The 12,083-nt window shown below is 39.2% G+C and overlaps 1 long non-coding RNA gene across 1 annotated transcript in view; it reads right to left on the reverse strand.

Moving 5' to 3' along the window:
- LOC134416800 (uncharacterized) overlaps positions 1–12,083 on the reverse strand; it is a 109,916-nt gene that overhangs the window by 67,040 nt on the left and 30,793 nt on the right. The window lies entirely within an intron of this gene.

Below are 12,083 nucleotides of genomic sequence, written 5' to 3' on the forward strand. Positions count from 1 at the left end.
CAGTAATTAATAATGGCCAGAAATTTGTGATCAGGTTAATTCTTAACACAGGTAGGCCTGGTTCCACCATTATGTCCAAATGCAGAATTTTTCTGCTTGTGGCAGAAATTATTTCCACTTCTTACACTTGTGACTTAAAATTTAATGTAGCAATCTTATCCCATTTCTCTCCCTCCTCAATGACAACAGGTTGTTCACTTCTTTATGATGAAATGTTCGTATTCTATCATTGCATCATTTGCAAATTTTCAGAATAAATTTCAATGGTTTGGGCCTTATGAATTCTGAAGAAACCTTAAATATGACTATGGGGATTTTTAAAGGAATTTTGAATGCGTTAGAGATGGGACTTGTGAGTTCTTAGATGACGCTGTTTCTTTTTTATTTTTTACATAGGCAGGAAGGGGGAGTTCAGTTTACATCTTCACCTTATGGCTCAAGAAGGTCACAAGATTCCTAGTTATAAGACTTTTTAAGGATTTATTGACTAATAAAACATCCCTAACAAGCATATTTTTGGTTTTGACTTAATCTTTAAATATTTCATCTTATGGATTCATGCTATAGTGTAAGCTTTCTTTGCTAATCATGTAATGACACACAAACTTACAGTACTGCATTCTAAACTCCTTGTTTACTTTTGTAATTACTTTTATTTTTTTTACATCTTAAACTCTAAAATTCTAAACTTTATTCTACTTAATATAATGTGACTCTGCTTTAAACTATAAATCTACAGTCTCACTTCTAGCATCTAGAATCTAATTTGGAAGTCTTTTCAAATGTCTCAAATCCTGTGTTTAATCCTAAACTTTGGCTTACAGGCCCAAAGTTCAGAGAATTCCCTGCATTTTGGATTCCAACACAGGTTTAAAATTCCATCCCTGAGGATGACCTCTCACAGACTCCCTCCAGTCAAGCAGCTCCCTTACAGCTCTGCATTTTCAGCCTTCAATTTGGACAGGTTACTGTTGTTCTAATCCCCTTTCACTTCACTTTGCAGCCATAACGCCATGATAGATGGAAATTTGCCTACTCAGAAATTTGCCAACTGCTTTTCCTCCTTCAAAATCAAAGTTACCAACCCAAGATATGACGTTAGTCCTGTGCAAACATGAGCAAAATTTATTTATGTGGTCTAATTGTCCAAAGGAAGGATAATCCAAGATTTCACAAGCAATGGCTACAGCTGAAGAGCTGATTCTGAAGGAATCATCTATTCTTCAGAGCTGCAGGTCTCAGGACACAGAAAGAGCAATGTGTCTAATATAAGACACAGAAATTTGCAATGGTATTGGGAATTGGAGTGGAACAGACAGATTGGGAAGCTCATTTTCATGCTGTCATACAGTTGAAGACCGTGGATTTGACAGACCCTTGGAAAGCCAAAATTGACTTGATTTCTTGTCAATTTTCTCTTTGTTCCCTCACCTTCTATTGCCACACTGCTGAAGTCTATGCTGAATAGTGTTTCTACCCACATATGTGTGCTTTCTTGTTTTTTCTCTTATTCTTCCTAATCTTTTGGACATGCCAAGGTAGCCATTTTCTACCCTTCACTCTCTGAAAGGTGGATATATCTTCTACTTCTTTTTCAGTTCATCTTAGTTCTTACATTTGGAGAAAGCCAAAATACAGACTTCAAGGACACACTGAGACAAAAATCACACCACTGGCATCAAAATTACACTCAACCTTCCCAGCACCTACAAAAATTCTAGGATTCTTAAAGTTAAGACCAAGTTCACCCTTCCTTTAATGAGGAAGAGAGTCAGACCGAAACATGAGCAGAGTCCAGAGGCATCTGGTTCAGGATTCCTATTTACCAGAATTCTTGATTTGAATAATCATAAATTTTTCTTTCCCTCTTCCCCTTCCACTACTATTGTACTGTAGACTAACTGTATTACTTCAGAATTTCAATAGTTATGTCAAATTAGCATACCTTAATCCTACTTACCACTGCTTCCTAATTAAAACATAATAAATAGGAAATTATATCACTGTCAAAACTAAAACTACATTGTTTTTTAAAAATCAGTAGATACTTACAATACAGTAATTGTCTTAATGCAGCTTAATTACATCCTTACAAGAAGACAATTTGAAGAGTGACCTATTTTATTCTCTAGATTTACATAATACAGCAAGCAATCAACGGTGTCCTGGATACATGAAGCAAATATTTTAAAGATTAAAATGACTGATAAAACAGCTATTTTTCACAGGGTTTGTTTTAATGCATTGTTGGGTTTTAACCTGAAAAATATTCAGGGTGAATAATGCTCTATAATGGTAATGTTTCCAAGGAAAACTGAATTAAAAGCTCTGGAGGAAAAGTCAACAAGACTTGGTGGAACACATAGTGAGAGACACAGCACTGTCCACAGTCCTGTTTGAGACACTGAACCAAGGGTTTGTGAATGTGGGGAGAATGCTGGGGGGGAAAGCACCACAGCACTTTCTCATATTCCCCTCACAAGACTGTTCTGATGCAAAAGCAGCCTTGACTTAAGGATATATTCCTTTCCATGAACCACATTCCTTGGCAGTCCTCAAAACAAGTCTTTAACTGCTTCTCTGGATGGGGTCCTTATTCCTAAGCAACATAGCATCCCACTGCCAAAGCCATCAGGAGCTCAATGTTCATCTCCTCTTTGATCCCCAAATCCCAGTTCAGGAAGAAGTCCCTTCCCCAGAGCGCTTGCACATGTGGTCAATTCCTTTGGGTGGGATGGCACTTCACAGCGTGCTGACTAAAGCTCATTGCCCAGCAAGGATGGCCTTGGATGCAACAACTGCCATGGTGAGTTTGGGTACCAGTGAACACAGTCAGGCAAAACTGAGCTCTAAATTCACCTCCTTCTACTAGAGAAACGCTTCAGATAAACCAAACTCTCAAAGTAACTCTGCTTTCTGGACAGTTCAGCCCTCAACTGTTTTCTCAGGGATGTTTATACATTTTATTGGAATGTCCAGTTTTATCTACATTGATATGAAACCAAAGCCATGGAGATTTGAAATGGCCTTTAATACAGCAAATGGAACACACACCCAAAGCTCTCACCCTGCAGAAATCAACAGGCAAGAGAAGGCAATATGACCATAACTACTATCCAAGAACATCCTGGAGAATTGCTTGTATTTTTCCCAGAAGATCGAGGGTTAGGCAAAGTTACATTTAGGTAGCACACCAGAAAAAGAACATGTACTGCTCAAAGAGAATTTGCATCCCACACCAAAAGAAATTACTGGGGCAGGTTTACTGCAGTTTTGACACATCAGAGGAGTAACCTCATTCAGCCAAAATCTGAACTCCACAGTGCTCCTGGAAGCAGTAGTATAAAACATGAAGAAATTATTGAGTAACCGTATGCATTGAAAATGAGTCATATTTCTTTCCAAGAAAATCCATAAAAACAAAAGAACTGATGCTGATACACAATCTTTGAACTGATCACTGGACCAAGGTCTATATTCTATCTGGTTGCAGAAAATTGCTTTCTAGACTGACAACTGATTAGTATACAAGGATGATTATATGCAAATCTCCAATTTCTATTGACTTAATTGTGATCTGATGTAACATGTATAATTAACACATGCATTTAAAATAAATGTATATTTAATTAACATGCATATTTATAAAATGAATATTTATATTTAGCATATAATTTTGGGTGAATTTAGGTGGCACAAAATTGAGGGGTTATCATTACTGATGAGAGCTAGTCACAGCAGAACAGCTTTCACACCTCAGGCTCTCCCTGAGGATTTCAGTCCCAATTTATCTCACCTCTGGCAGGCCAGCCTTGGGCCTTCCTCCACGAAACAAAGTCTGCAAGTCACACCAGACAGATGTGACTCTGGTAAACATCTTCATTGGGGCTGGGGGAGGGGAGTCACTCAAATCATAGTTTGAATAGGAAACTACAACAGTATGACAAGCAGAGTCCAAATATATCTGAAGCCAAAGGTCAGGAAGCTGGGCATCAGATTTCCCAAAACTGCTTAGTATTTCCATTATAGATACAAGCTGTGTGTGACTCCAGCAATTCAGGAAAGTTTATTCCCATGAAACTCTCTTCTGCAAAACAGAAAATGTAAAAATAAATTTGAGACACTACTTTCATAGTGATGCGAAGACATGATGCCTTAAACACACTGGGAAGACCGAACTCCAGCTTGTCAATCAGAAATGCTCATCTGGAAAGTCCATCCAAGCAGCCTTGCCCCTCACTACACTCATCAACAACTGGGTCATGGTGCTTATCACCAGGGCACCGAAAGCATGGCACATGACAAAATATTTATGTGGGACAAAATACCAATGATGACCTCTTTAGTTTAGAATGTCTCTGGTGCAAGCAAGACTTCCTACCATCAATACAAATCTCTCATTCTCAGGTGTTCCCCAGGAAATAAGCAGCCTCAAAAAGCAAGAGAAAGCCCACTGCTTTCCACAAACAAACAAAAAAAAAACCCAAATGGAAAATGAATGACACTCCCATGGCTCTGTGTGTCTATTTCATACCATCTCTTCTCTACTTGAGGAAGAAATATTGAAAAAGTACCTTAACCACTGCTGAGAGGTGCCTAGTTGTGCTAGATCAGCATTAAAAGGAAACTTATGTGAAACCCAACCCAGAAATTCAGTCTTGGGCTTGAGCAGCATTCTGATGTCAAGCAATTATTTGTTTCCTATCAGCCAACATCAATATTTGTATGAAGACAATTATTAAATACCTAGTTTCCGTGGGAAGAATCGGGGGAGACTAATAGCACATCTCCAATGGAGTAGTCATCTGTTTCTCCCCAGGGAGAACAGAAGTACATTTTCTCTTCACTTCCTAGGAAAAGTAGAAATCCTGACAGCTCTTGCAAGGTTCAAAAATACCCCAGTGTGCCCCCCTTCTACAATATGGAGCATATCCTCTTTATAAAGGCCTAGAATATAAACAGTTCTACCATGCTATTCCTGCAGTATTTTGATCAAATGTCATCTAATTCTAGGCAAATACTTCTTCCTGATATATTTAAAAATCAGGTTTAATGGTTCATATACAGTGGATGCAATTACATTAGTTTCAAAAATGTACTGACAGAAGGAAATATTCTGACTAGAAAGACACTGTGTCTTCCAGCACTTTGTAATGGCAAAGGTTACACAGCCAAAGTGACCTAGTGCTGCAAACACCAGCTTTGGCAGTGATGTACTTAGACAAAAATCAAAACTTACAAAGGAAAAAAAGGATTAATCAAACGATGCATTTCATCATTAGCAGGATGTGATCTTTCTTCTATTGCACCAGATCTATCAAATCACAGATTTTGTAGTTAATCATTTGGATTGCACATCTCCAGGAAGCCAAGGAATCAATTTACAGTCGCCTTTGTCCATTTCTTCTTCTGCCCCAGTCCCCACACTCTTCTTGTGTGGTTTTATTGCCTGTCCGCTCAGACAAATCTCTTCCCTGCTGCCATGAGTCTCCCTTTCTGTAGCCTCTGTTTGCCAGAATGGTTTTTATTTCTCATCCTGAATGCTCAACTTTCCCTTCCATTCTTTTCATCTTTGCCTATGTCTCTTAACTCAAAGCAATAAAGAAGAGCAGATTTAACAACTGTCAGGATGCCTTTGATAGGAGAGCATGTACACAAAATGAGTCTGCATTGTGCTAAGGAAGGAAGAGCCACAATAGAGTGTTAATATTTCTATTGGTATCAACAGGTGGATCAAAGCTTTGTAACATGGAAGGCAATATCATTCCATCATTGCCATGGTTAGTAAATAAAGCTTGTATCCACAATGGAACTGAACTAGGATGGTTTAGGAATAAGCCTTTTTACTGGCCTGGATATAATTTCAAAGTGATGGTCAAGGCTATTTTTATTCTCAAATATTTTCTGAATGTTCATTAAAAATGTGCACTTCCAATGCACGTGTTAGTTTACAACACAAATAGAACTAAGTTTGTAAAATGACTCTTCAGTCACAGTGACAAAGAACACAAATACTATGCAAAAAACAAAGTTGCTCCAGGGCAAATTCTCTATTAATGCATATATATTGTTCACCATGGGAACAACTACACATTGAAATATGGTTGCCCCGAGACGAGGTGGAATCTCCCTTGCTGGAAACATTCAAGAGTCAGTTTGACATGGTCCTGGAAAAAGTTTTCAGAAGGAAGTCAGACTAAGTGTTCAACAGAATTCCCTTTCAAATGTTTTTCATACAGTTTTCTTCTTCTGCTACAGAATTGAGGTACACTTTCTGAGGCACCTATAGAGGGGCACTAATTTACTGGAGGCAAATATCATAGAAGAGGCAGGGCTTAAACTGACAAGGAGAGAGATTCTGAATCTTAATTCATGCCTCCTGCACAGCCCAGCTGCCTGCTACATCCTAACACCCTCTTTCACTTATGTTTTTGTAAAAAAATTTTTTTTTGGGGAACCATCTGGGAAAGGAAAAAACCCATAACAAATTTGCATGCACTGAACATCTCTCCAACAAGAATATCTTCTGTCCTATATAACACTTAGAAAGAAGGTGTATTTACACAAAATCACTGTTTACTAGTTTATACGCATCCCAGAAGGATCCCAGAAAACACCTACAAAGGCTTCAAAGGATCATAGCAAGACATGTCCAGTGGTGTACTGTGTTGAAAAGGGGGGGGGGCTGAAGATGCAGAGCTTTTCCTTTTGTATATCAGACTCCTCAGAACATCTGCTGATCCAGCAGGTATTATTTTAATATTTCAGGTAGGTTTTATGGTGGTTATAATAGCTGTTCCTCAAAAAAAAAAAAAATCACTACTTGTTCATGTGAAATTACACATTACAAATTCCCGTGATTCATTTTGTAATTAATGATGTCCTCCCCTACTTGTCTCTCCTCCCTGCCTCCCTCCAAAACAAAACAAAAAAAAAAAAACAAAAAAAAAAAAAAAACTCTTACATGTGATACACTAAATAACTTAAGATCACCAGCACTAACATCATTTTACTTCAGATTAGTTGGTCCCTCTCCCCTTATTCAATATTGCATGGAAAAACTGTTAACTTTGCCAATGACCCAGTGGAATTGCCTCTGCTCTGCCAGGAGGGCTGGTAGCATACACAGCCTCTGACACACAGTGTATCTGTGCTTGGATCACTTGTATATAAGATTACTGGATTTTACTGCAGTTTGTTACTTTTTGAGCACAGGATATACTTTTTATGTGCAGGATGAGCAAATGAAACCACACAATGTGATAATTAGTTCTCGTACTAGGAAAACAGAGTTATAAATAAAGGCAAGAAGAGAATTTATAAATAAAGGGAAGAATGTGGGAAAAGCCATTTGCTTTCACATACAGCACAGTGTTCAGGGCTATCATTTGTGTCAATACCCTGTAAACCATTTTCCTCTCTCCCTACTTCATTGGCATCACTGCTGGTGGTGAATACAGCAGGAACCTTGCCTCGTTTGTCACTTGTGAGAAGAAATGGACAGGACAAGTGACCCAACAAAGATTGTGAAGGCTCATCTAATTAGACAAGACAGAAGATGGATGTTCTTGGGCATTTCTTTAGTGAGGAAATCGCAAGGTAGGGAGGACGAAAGTGAAAATACAGACCAACACCTTCTAAAGCAATTGTCCAAGAGCCTGCAGGTGAGTTTAGGAAGCTGAGTAACTGATGCAGTGTTCAGGAGAGTGTGGGCACAGCAATCTTCCACCAAGTCCCTTTGACTTGTTCAGAGTGCCCACACCCACAAGACAAGCCTGCACTCTGAGAACAATCCTGTACATTTGCTTAAAAATGAGCACAAGCATTTTTGCACAACAGGAAGATTAAAGTCAGCATGACCTTACTGAGGAAAAAATTCCAAGACAACCTCATATGGTAATTTGTATTGAACAAAATGTGATTTTATGATTTCTAATGTAAAACAAGTTTTTAAACACCACAAGCAGAATTCCACTGCAGCACCCTAAGCCCAGGTTGCTAGTCCATGGGAACAAGGCCCTGAGCACCCTGCAGGGCAAGAGGTGACTGAGAAGAGCCTTTAAGCATGTCAGTTCTGCCTTGGGAATCTCCAGCGTTGGCACAAGAGTCCTTAGCTACAGACACACACTTGAATTAAGTGTCAGAAAAACCTAAATTCAGCCCAAATGGTATGAAGTACAAAAATTCCTTCTATAATAAGTTGGCAGCAGAAAAATTCATTAATAATTAAATAGGAGGCACAGAACTACGGCCTGATCTTGCAACACCAATTACAGATCGTAATGCTGATTTGGACACTAAAACCAAGGAGGGTATTTTTTCATACAGTTCTGTTTTACTTATTTATTGTTACTGCTACTGTGCTGCTGACCCTATTTTCTGCTGGCGTTACTTCATTGGTGGAGATACTAAATCCATATTAAAATAACATCAGGACTTTTTAGGCATTAGGGATATTTAGCCCAAATACAAATCTATTAGTATATGTAAGAATCCTCTGCTTCTAGAAACATCTTGTTTCATTATGAAATGTAAGCCTAGCCTAGACTGCAATTTGGGTTTAAGGAGACCAAAAAAACCAGCAGCTGTTATTGCTACCCTCAGTGAAACACAAGAGTGGAAATCCACCCCACGCCACCAGCTTGATCTCTGCTGTTTGAAGATGATGTGCAGCTTTACCCATCTGGATGGCTTTTCAGAGAAAGTAACACGTTATTGCTTTTATCTGTATTCCAATCCTGTAGTCGGGTCTAATTATAGGGAATATGGACAAGCAATAAGCAATGAACACGTGGTCTCTGGGGAAAGCATTAACAGCAGCAAGATCACATCACCAGCAACTCGGGAGGCGCGACAAGAGCCAATCAATGAGGGATCGTGCAACTGGAAGCCCCTTCTTCAGACAACCTTCTCCCTTGCTACCAGTCATTACCCAAGCCAAAGGTCAGCAGCTTGGTGTTTGTTGGAGGCAGACTTCAAATAGCACATGAAACAGCCCAGAGCTGGGAGCAGGACTAGTGCAAAATGAACACTGTGGAGAGGCAGCAGCTCCAACCACCCCGAGGCTCCCACAGCTGAATTCCAGCAGCTGATGCCTTCCCCCAAGGCAAGATACTGCTCGGAGGCCCAGGGTACAGCAAAATGCTTCTTGGTGAAGGACCATCTCCTGGCCTGCCCTGGGGTCCCAAATTCAAGCTGCATCTCAAAACAGAGAAAAGCACAACCTGTCACAGTTCCCTTCCAAAGACTGCATGTCTCTGAGCTACGGGACCTCACAATACATCAGTACAGGACATTTCTGAGCCATCCCTGGCCCAGACTGAAACAGGACATCAAGGCTGAACAAATGCAGTAACTGAACCTAAGCAGGAAAATTTAATTTACAAAGGTTATTTTCCCCCACTTCTGAGAGAATCACGTCTTGTTCTGATTAGTATCCAGAATCACAGGTTACACACATCCTTGGCAGCCTGGGAAAAGCAGCCAGCTAGGCTTGTTCAACATTACAGAGCTGATTCAGTTTTGCACATGCCATTTGAAATTCTTATTTTTTTCTTTAAAAATAAAAAGACACGTTAGACTATCAGTCCTGGATTACACTGATTGGATGGGTCTGGCAACCTATTCTGGGCTAAAAATGACACATTTTACAATGTGCATAAAGGGAAATTTCAGATTTACAAAAGTCAGCAGCAAAATTCCCATTGACTACTCAAAGGATAGAATGTCAGCCAGCTTCTCTTCCATAAAACAAAATGTTTAGTACATCAATTATTTTCTACTATTTGTTTTCAGTCCAAATTTATAGACAGTCTTCTATTCCAAACTACGCAAATTTTCAGAGCTGAATTCCATCTTTTATCTAATAAGAGCCACCATATTTTAAATAATAGGAAGTTGTCTGAGAGAAACACCTGCCCCAGGCTCTACTCTGCTTCAAGAAATTCAACCAAAAATTGTGTTCCTCTTTTTTTTGATGTTTTTGCCTCAGTCTAAAGCCGTACAGCAGGACTGTGAATAATCATTCCTTCTCTCACACACCCACCACTTGACCAGCTGACTGCACAATCTTCTTTCATCCTTTTTCTCCAGGGTGGTTGCAGGAATCAGACCATATGTAATAGTTGCCAGTGTTCCCTTATAAGCATAGGTATAGGTATATTGGATCTGCTAGTGTTCTGGACAGGAACAAATACGATCCTTTCTTTTAAAATACTTTGGAAAACTGGAAAGAAAGTATCTTAAAATGCCTAGGAATCATGGAGATTCTCTAATGCTTATACCATAAACAGTGGTTTTCCAACAATTACACCTGGTTTATAAATGTTGTTTTCAGAGTTAAGTATGTGACAAATCTTTTTAGTATTCTTAGTGCAATGCTTACTGCAACATTTCTTCAGCTAGGATGTTTTTTAAGTAATTTGGAGATCACTCTTCCCTGATCAGAATTTCCCCCTCTGCTTTTACGTGAACAAATTAGATGAAAACTGAAGCCTGAAGATCTAGCAAAGCTCAAGCATACAATAGAGAGAAAAATATTTCCTAAAACTGTGATTTCCAGTGAGACTGCTCATGGATCTAACCTTTGTTTTTTCTGTTTTTTTTATCTGAACAGGTCAGGTTTTGGGCACACAGCACCATGGCTAAGGTGGTTTCAGGACTCTCTGAGGCCAACAGGTTGGGACCAGCCTCTACATAACCTGGTCAATTTAAGTCCTGGTTTCAGCAGGAGCTGCAGCATACAAGGCAGGAATTCACCCAGACACTTGGAACACACAGACCATCTTCTCCAGCAGCATGACTCGTCTGGCCTTCTTGTTGCTCTGCATCCAAAATTTCTGCTCAGCTTTTTTTCTTCCCAGTGAAAATGATGCCACAACACAGTTCCAATCAATATTTGACACAGTATCAGATTCCTTGCAGTAAAAAATACTGGCTGAAAGTCTCATCCATGCTTTCTCCAAGAAGCCTATGGTAGCACGCCTTGCCTCAGCAAACCATCAATTTAAATGATTGGGGAAAAAACAACACATAATAAGTGACAGATTTTTCAAATCAGATAAAGATGGGAACCAGATTATCTGTCTGTGGGTGATAGATTGCAGCAATAATAAATTCACTTTAAGACACTGGATCAATTTTTAATCAAGCCAAGAATTATTATTGCAGAAAGATAAAATGACCCATGAGGAGATGCCTTAATTTTCCACCAATCAAATTATAGCCTTTCTAAATAAGATGTAATGAGATCCATGGAATATCCAGGTTACACAGCCTACCTAATTACCCATGTTCCCTGTCATGTTGTGATATAGTAGTGGTAAACTGACCTCTGAATTTACCAAGATGAAAAGGTAATTAGTTTTCCACAAGGCTGTAGTGAAAACAACAGCAATGACACATGTCACCTCCTTCCACCAAGTCACAATCTCAGAGGTGTTTGTTCTTAAAATATATACAGGATATGACCTGCTGGGTAATAAACTGCAGTCATTAAGTGAAGCATACATCTGACAGAAAAACAACCACTATCTCCAAGTTGAGAATACAAGGTCTGAAGGTAAAGCAAATCAACCTATATTCCACATGAAACTCTATCAGTGTATTACCACAGAGGGTCTCAGGAGATAACAGATTGTTTTCTAATTAAAGAGGTCACAATGACATATTCAAAGGAAGTTTTCCTGAGACACAGGCACCACAAGTATAATTTTCCTTCCAATTGCCCTTAACCACATAGGCACTTGTTTCTGCAAATTGCAGTACAGCATCACTGGAAAGCATTCCTGAACACATTCTGAGAATGTGAAGGCTCATCAAGATCAAACTGGGAAATTGTAATCATCATCATGAATTGATAATTATTTCAGATAGAAGATTCCAGTTTTGTGCACACAGAACAAGACTAATGATCTCTTTACCATGATTTTGGAGGTAGGATTAAGAACCACATTTGCAACAGCTTCTGGGGCCTGATATCTTCACCAGAGCTATCAGTAAGAATAGAGACTGAATTTTCTCTGGCAACCTCAGAAAGCAGGAAATCCCCTCAATGATTTGTCCCTGTCTATGTGCCCTTTCCT

This window comes from Melospiza melodia, chromosome 3 (assembly GCF_035770615.1).
Source record: "Melospiza melodia melodia isolate bMelMel2 chromosome 3, bMelMel2.pri, whole genome shotgun sequence".
Taxonomy (NCBI): Eukaryota; Metazoa; Chordata; class Aves; order Passeriformes; family Passerellidae; genus Melospiza; species Melospiza melodia.